This window comes from Physcomitrium patens, chromosome 2, assembly GCF_059467195.1.
Source record: "Physcomitrium patens ecotype Gransden chromosome 2, ASM5946719v1, whole genome shotgun sequence".
NCBI lineage: Eukaryota > Viridiplantae > Streptophyta > Bryopsida > Funariales > Funariaceae > Physcomitrium > Physcomitrium patens.
This window is the reverse complement of record NC_143411.1, coordinates 9,021,129-9,029,415: the sequence shown is the minus strand read 5'-3', so window position 1 is coordinate 9,029,415 and position 8,287 is coordinate 9,021,129. Positions and strand designations below refer to the sequence as shown.

The 8,287-nt window shown below is 32.4% G+C and overlaps 1 long non-coding RNA gene across 1 annotated transcript; it reads left to right on the top strand.

Moving 5' to 3' along the window:
• The first annotated feature begins 6,140 nt into the window (after positions 1-6,140).
• Positions 6,141-7,724, top strand: LOC149989726 (uncharacterized). Its single transcript, XR_016499429.1, has 2 exons — positions 6,141-6,578; positions 6,732-7,724. It is a non-coding gene; the product is annotated as an uncharacterized LOC149989726 (long non-coding RNA).
• Positions 7,725-8,287: the final 563 nt, after the last annotated feature.

Genomic DNA, 8,287 nt, shown 5'->3' with positions numbered 1-8,287 from the left:
ACATGGAAGATTTTCAAGAAGCTTCCTAATACCTAATATATATTGGAGTTGAAGCTGAGGGAATCCTCAATCTTGACAATACATCCTTGGAGTACTAGCTCACTTCTCTTAGTGTTGTACTTTTATTTATCTTGCTCAATCAAGTTCTTATTAGCTTTCTTGTTGAAACTCTTCTATTCAACTTCTTGTTTAATCTTCCATATTATATATCAATGACACTTTTTTTTTATTATCTATTTCTATTATTTATAATTGCTTAAAAAGTACATATATTTGTAATATAATAAACTACTAAAAATCTATTATAATTAATTTTTCTAAAATCTTTGATAATATTTATGGTTTTTTGTTTCTTTGTTTCTTTTTTATCCAAAACACTTCAACAATTTTTTTTTCAAATAAATTAGAAATTTATTAAAAATAATTATCTTAAATATCAATAAATTTTATTTATTATAAGAGATATATACAAAGGTATTTTTTTGTAACTTATTTATTCTTATTTATTGTTCGGATTCAATTTAACAACTTAAAATATTATAATTTTATTTTTAATATAATATCAACCATACTCAGCTATTTTCTAAAAGCCTTTAATAAGTGTGTAATATAATTATAATTATCTTAATTTAATTTTATTAAGAAAATTAATTATAAATTATAAATTTTTTATTGATAATTATGATAATCTACTCATTAAATATTTCTTATGATTTATTACTACTATTAATATCTATTAGATATCTATATCTATTGATAGCTATCAATATCTATTGTATTAAAAATATGATACATTGAATAAAAGTCCATGAAATTTTTTATTTTAAATTTAAAATAAATTATTATATTACTATTATTTATTTTAATTAATAATTTAAAAAAATAAATAATACACTTTTGAAAAGATATTTAACAAAATTAGACTATATTATTTTTAACTTATGTGAATTAGAATTTTTTTCATAAATATACATACACACATATATATATATATATATATATATATATAACTTTTACTATAAACTTTTAGAATATGCACCTAAATCTTAAAAATTAAAATTCTATTGGTTGAATCAAATATTAAAATAAAATAAAATATTAATATATAAAAAGATGAAGCTAAAATAAAAATAAAACTAATTATATATATATATATATATATATATATATATAATTTAAATTAAAAATGATAATCATCCATTAGTTTTGTAAATATGGTGCAAGTTTCTCCTTAATAAGTTGCACTTCTTATCCCTTGTGCATCCACCATGGCTAGCCCTTGACTTCAACAAACCATTTTAATGCCAACCTCTTGCTTTCTTTCATTTTGTTAAGAAAGTAGAGCCACTTGTTATAAGATTTTTTATTTGGATTATAAAAATCTTTCAAAATAAACTTATTTGTTATTATGCCAATGTCATCCTTATCATAAAAAACTTGCACAATGTGTTACATCTTTTGATTTGTAATGAGCATAAGCTTAGCAAGAAATGATTAAAGCTCCACACAAGTGTGATATACCACTTAGTAAATTTGATAGATCATGTACCTTATATAATTTGTAGCTCCTATATCACATGAAACAACACTGAGCTTAAAACTCATCTCAATACTCTCAATAACTCAGTAACTACGCCTGCCTGCAGTGACTGGATGTAATTTTCCTCATAATAATAGCAAGGAAGTCGACCCTCTTCTGTTTAAGAATAATAATGATAACAAAAATAACAAAACAAAATCAAAATAAAAAATACACACAAACACACAAACAAACAATCTTCTGGTTTGGCTGACTGTTCTAATATAATATTTGTGATAATAGGAGGGATGAGAAATCAAGAATAATCTTATTCCTGCATATCTGAATGACGTTTTCTCGAGACCCGACAAAATTCTGGTTTAGCATGGAACTCATGATTTGGGGCTGGATTCAGGTGATGTAGAAGCCAAGCCGGAACCACCTAACGCTGAGATTGCAAACGCACGAGATTCAGCAAAGACTGGAAGTTCAGCCTTACAAGCTTTTTATGCAAGGTCCAGCTTGATTGGTACGACATTAGAACCTTGCGGACAATCTTCCAAAAACTTAATGACCGATCCCATTTGGAACGCTTCAGCCAGTTCCTTTGAATTTATTGAAAGCATCGTGCTCACACTTGGATTTCGAAGATTTCGAACCTTGTCATGGCTGAGGATTCTTCATACTCAGGAGAATCCTTCGCATCCCACTTGGACGGAAGACACACACAGAGCGTTTACGCATATCGATGCCAAACAAGTAATGTCTGTAGTAAATGGTGAACAGGTGTTTTAAGTGCTTTCAACTTGGTTTTTGATGCAATATTTTCTTGCAGCTGCTCATTTTTCTGTCTTGTACATCATGTTTGGCATTTGCTTGCCAAGAGGAGAGGATGCAGTGGTAACTGTCGAAGGACCTCCTGTTCATTGATCCGCCATGTGACCCAGGAGGCGAATCTCGTGGTGAGCAACCCAACCTAGCCTTGCTCTCCACACTCCTCTACAGTCGCAGTTCATTGCACTTCACCTCTGATTCAAAACCTGCAGGTGCAGGTGTTCTAGTCCAAAATACGTGCATCAGCCACAGTGCACTTTTGTTCTAAGGTAGGATCCACCGGGTGATGCACGCGCGAGAACCATGACAACGATTCGATTCTCCCACCCAACCATGTCTGTGGCTTTGTTTCAACAAGCATGGGGGCCAATAGGCATCCTCCCAGCCAAACCTCTCCAAGGGTATGATTCTCTCGCCATGTGATGGAGTTCCGAAGTTGTGCATTATTCTGGTTCAGCGTGCCACTGTATGATCTCAGTTTAAGAGTTCCACTGTGGCACTGTGCTCCCCCTGAGTCGCAGCATCGTAAAGCTGGACCACTTTCCAGCGAGAAAGCTGAAGATTCTAATGCAGGCACCCAATCACCGCAACCCGAGTCCCTAGATTCCACTGCTTCATTTGCAAAGTTGCATATTTCTAATATTCATGCTTGCTTGCTGCCAAGTCACAGCGTCACAGCAGCGTCAATCCTAGAGATGAGGAGGACAAGGGCCATTGTGACCCTTCACCGTGATGCCACAGACCCAACCAACAGATGCAATTAATGAATGGGTGGGTGGGTGGGTTGTTGCTGCTACTGACTGTGCTTTCTCCCTTCCCTGTTAGAGTTTCCCAGATGCTGTGCCGACACTTTTGCTCCGAGGAAAACGGAGTCTGAGGAACCTTGGACACGGTGAGGACAACAAGGCGAGCTCAGCTTTCTTGAGCTGGTCCCCCCATCCCCGAAAACCTTGACATTTTAACATGGAATATAAGTTTGTTTTGTTTTGTTGTTGCTGTCGCTGTTTGTTTGGTATGCACTTTGTTGTTGTTACTGCACTGATTAGGGAAGTTAGAATACATTAGTGTTCAAAATCTTACAATTGCATTTTTAAGGTTACTCTTGAAGTATCTTACTACCTGATTAGTTATATGTTTATCTTGATTGGGTTGTGAATTACTAACCTGTTATAAATAAATAAAAATTAATGTTGCATCTAATGATTATTCCATTCTTAAATCCTATTATGCATTTTTCCATTTTAATGTTATTTCATTTGCTAAGTAATGTGGTACTTGATTTTGGTTTATTATTATTTAGTATTATTACTTTTAATAAACTGGTATAGTCTCTTTTATCTTAAGATATACCTACAAGCAGGCCCTTCTAATGTAAGACATTAGAAACTTTGTCCTGCATTGTATAATAAAAGAGACAATTTATCATACTTGGTTTATATTAGAATTAATATAGAGCACAAATGGATGTGAATGTGAATAGAGCTATACAAGAGGCACAGTTTTGCATCTAAAACTTAATAACTATTTTATGCCATCTATTCATTGCCATATTATAACTATGACTTTTATATAATAAATAAATAACTTTTTTATTGTAGGACACAAATTTTGATGATTTTATTCTAATGTCCTACTTTAGAATAAAAATAACAAATCCTTTGTTAGAAGGGCTTACCTATAGGTCTTGCTAGTTGAACATTTAATTTGGATGTAATATACCTCTTTATTTTATTAATGCTAAGTTATTGTGCTCATAAGCAAATCTGGTTAGTTTGTGCACCATTATAAGAAGATATGCCATGATAAATACTTCTAAAAACCAAAAATATTAGTTAGAACTAAAGTATGGATTTTTAATTAAATAGTAAATATAAATCATAATTAAACCAATATATATATATATATATATATATATATATATTTATGTATTTAACTATATACTTAGAATTAATTATTAAAATATGTATAGATTATTTATATACTTAAGTTTATATAAATTTTTTTATTTAATCATTACAATAATCATTTTATCTTATCCTCTAGACTTTAAAATATGGTCTATGGCTTGTAATAGCAGTTACATTTAAAGTAGATTTAAAACATTTATAAATTTTTGATAAAAATTGTGCAATGACTAAACTATTCATCAAGCTTAGAGGAAATTACAGACCAAAGTAAGAATAGGGAAAAGTAGAACCAAAATCTCTGTATATTTTAGAATATATTTTTGAGCAATTTAAGGACCAAATCTTAGATTCGAATTATTTAAATTTATTAATAAAAATTCAATTAATTAAATAACTATAAAAATTATAAATGTTTTTTTAAGTTATAAGTTTTTTTGGAACCTATTTAATTACGTAAAATTAAAGTTATAAGTATGTTATTAGCAAAAACAAATTGTAAAGTATAATTAATTGTATAAATTATAATTTTATTTAACTTATAAATTTGTGAAAAATAGATCAAGGAATTAAAGATATATCTGATAAGAAAGCAATGAGACCAAAGAGAGCAAAAAGTAAAATTTTAAACATATGATAAATTTTTTTTATAGAAGACTATTTAACAATGCTGAAGAATGCCTTACTTTGAGATACTTTAGCAAAAATAAATAAAAAATAAATCAAATGATAAATAGATAAAATAAAAATAACACTTTTAATACATAAAAATGTAAGAATAGGAAAATCTTAAATTATTAGAGACCTATTAATTTCTTTAATACTTATTATAAAATCTATGAAAAAAGATTTTAAATAAATTACAATCTAATCTTCATGGAAGTTGTACATTTAGAGTACATTTAGTGTTGTACATTCATGGTTTCTATTAAGGGTATGCAAAGAAGCAAGACTGATGTGATTGATATGATATTGTGTAGCAGCCATTAGTACTTAGAGGATACAATCAAACCCTAATACCCTAAAAGATTGTATATGTCAAAAGACATTGAATGTATTCTATGATTTTTTTAATATTAAAATATAGAAAATTTGACACTATGCCACATCTCTTTTATAAAAAGCTATTCATATAATGATATAGAGCCATTGAAAAAAAGAAATTGTGATAATAGGTATTTTTTTTACTAAAGATGTTCTACTATAATCTTAAAAGATTTGAAACAATTTGGCACGTACTTTAAGGAACTTGCACATGGACAAATATGAACTCAAAGACCTGTCTTTTTCTTTTAGAAAAACGAGCAGAGTAATTCACACACAAAAAAACTATTTTCTTTAATCAAAAAATAAAATAAAATAATGTAAGAACTTTCATAAATTGATAAAAAATACACACAAATACCAAAAAAACATAATAGGCATGAGAATTTGGTGGACTCCTTGGAATCAACAAAACAACCAAATTACCCACACGTTAATAGAGAAATAAAAGAACAGAGTAGAAAACTGTAAGATGTGAGATTTGGATGTTAGACTTGCTCTAATCATCAATTTTAGGGCCCGAATTGCAATGTTTGCTCTTTTCTTTCCAATCACTTGATGCAGAAAATGTTCCCTTTTATAGAATAAAAATAAAAATAAAAAATCAAACAACAAATAAAAATAACCGTACAACACACAAATAAATAAATTCATGAAACATCGTCTTCACTGAGTAGATTTAAAATCCTTCTGTTTTTGCCTTGGTATGATCCAAAAGGCAACTCGTCTTCCTCCTCTTTCATGGGAGAGAGGTGCGATGCAGCGACTGGGGTTTACAAACTTTATATTATTTTGCTAAATTTCCCGGTCAGAAAGAGACGATTCTCATTCTGCGGTACTGGTTGAGAACTTGGGGGATCCTGGTTTGGAGCAGAATGATGAACATCGATGCCCCAGTGTGCTTATTTAGAGGCTTTCTAATCATGGGTTAATTCCCACTCGGGCTGCAAATAGGTTGCAGATTCTGGCTCCACTGGTTCATCCTTTTGGCAATATTCTTCTATTAATGATAATGAGGCCAGTGAGGCGAGTTTCTTAACTTAGAGAGTGTTCACCTGTGCATAATGAGATCCGACACCCGGGCAGTGTGAGCAAGGAGGACAGACGATTCGTTGAATGAAGGCCTTTTGGTCTAGGCCTACTGGGCCGCAAGTGGAGTCTTGCTGCAGGCTATTATGAGCTTGGCGCACTTTGCACTGGAAATGTTTGTCATTCATACCAGACTGGAGAGGTTTTTCGTCACTCGAGATGACATCGAAGAAATTGGGTATTCTCATGTGAGATTCTCCGTTCGACCCATCTTGCAAACAAAGCTTGTCGTGAAATCGGGACTGATTGCCAATATTCATTTCTCTAAGCACATCATTTTCTGGCCTGTGTTGATTTATATACATTTATCTGTCTATCTAACTGTGTGTGTAATTATTCAGAAGGAGACATTTCTTCATTATATGGCAAACAAAACAGAGCGTCCAACACTTCATAGAAGCGGGAAGAACACACACAAGTATATAAAAAGTAGTCTTGTATATAGATAGATAGATGTCCAGGACAAGTGGAGCATAATGGGAGAAGGAAGTCGGAACCCAGTTTCAAGAGAACCAAAGCCTCTTCTGGAGCCCATCCAAAGCCTCGTCCCGGAAAGCGAAGCATCGGAGAAGCAAGGGAAATGCAGTGCAGTTCGGAAAGAATGTTACACCCTAAATTTACTGAGGCAGCGAGAGAGCTCCTAAACACGGGCAGCAGAACCATTCCCGACTGATCGCCTGCCACATTCGGCTGGTTTGGATGTCCACGTATCTCGCCTTCGCAACAGGAGGGAGATTCCATGGAAGGCACTTGAGGGACTCTTTTCGGAAGTCGAGATACATAAATTTTTGCTCTATTTCGGAGCTGGGCGATGTCGCCACTTGAAGAGAGGAGGAGCGTAACCCTCCCTGTCCGTGGGTGCGGCAACAGATTCAACTTAACCGTGTTACTTACTATGGCCCACGGACATTTAGGAGTGGACCCAGTTCGAAAAAACGACGGTTGAGATCCCCATTCCCTGCAACAAAGCTCTCGAGATTCCACATCGTCGGCGGGGGAAGGCGATGGAGCTCTGTGCTAGAGGAGGCGCGGAACCAGTCGCCGCATGTTGTTGGATTTCACACATTTGCTCATTCGATTGCTGGGTCTCCTCCATCTCTCTATTTCAGTACACATCGGAGACCGAACAGTTTGCAGATGCGAAATGTTTTTGCAGGGCCACAAGTCCATTGCAGGATGATTAGGGTTTCAGTTAGGGTTTTTTTAAAGCCTACAACAAAACCTCTTTGGAACTTTTATTTACAATACGGAAGTTTGTAGAATTTCGTAATAATTTTATTGTAATGATTTAATGATTTAATAATTGAATAATGAACGTATTTGTTAGGGTGGATGATACATGTCTTCTTTGTTAACAAATTACATTTGAAATTACTATGTGTAGATTTTCGAGACATGACAAAGTAAAATAATTGTAGGATTAGGCTGGTTCTTTAACAAAAAAAAAAAAAAAAAAAAAAAAGCTGCAGACATGCCGCATTTAACTACCTATAGATTGAACCAACTCTAAAAATTATAAATCCTAGAAATTAATTAAAATAGAGTATTACTTGATTGGAGAATGAAAAGGATAAAATTTGATCAAAAATAAATTTATGTCAAAAATATTTCATTACGAATATGTAAAATTTTAAAATAGATTTAAAAGAATAACATAGAAATCAAAAAATGCTGACCAAATTCTACAATAAGAAAACAAGCCATGGATAGAAATTTGTATTCTTGACAAATGAGTGGATGGATGAATTGAATGGTAGTAGGAAGTGCCTAACTTTCTTTAATTACATATTTCCTATGTAATTCAATACTTCGAATATAGTCAAAGTCTTGTTTGTTTGGTTCTATTGAATAAGCTAAGTTGAAGGAGCTGATTTTTTTTTGTATATGTTATTGTTTT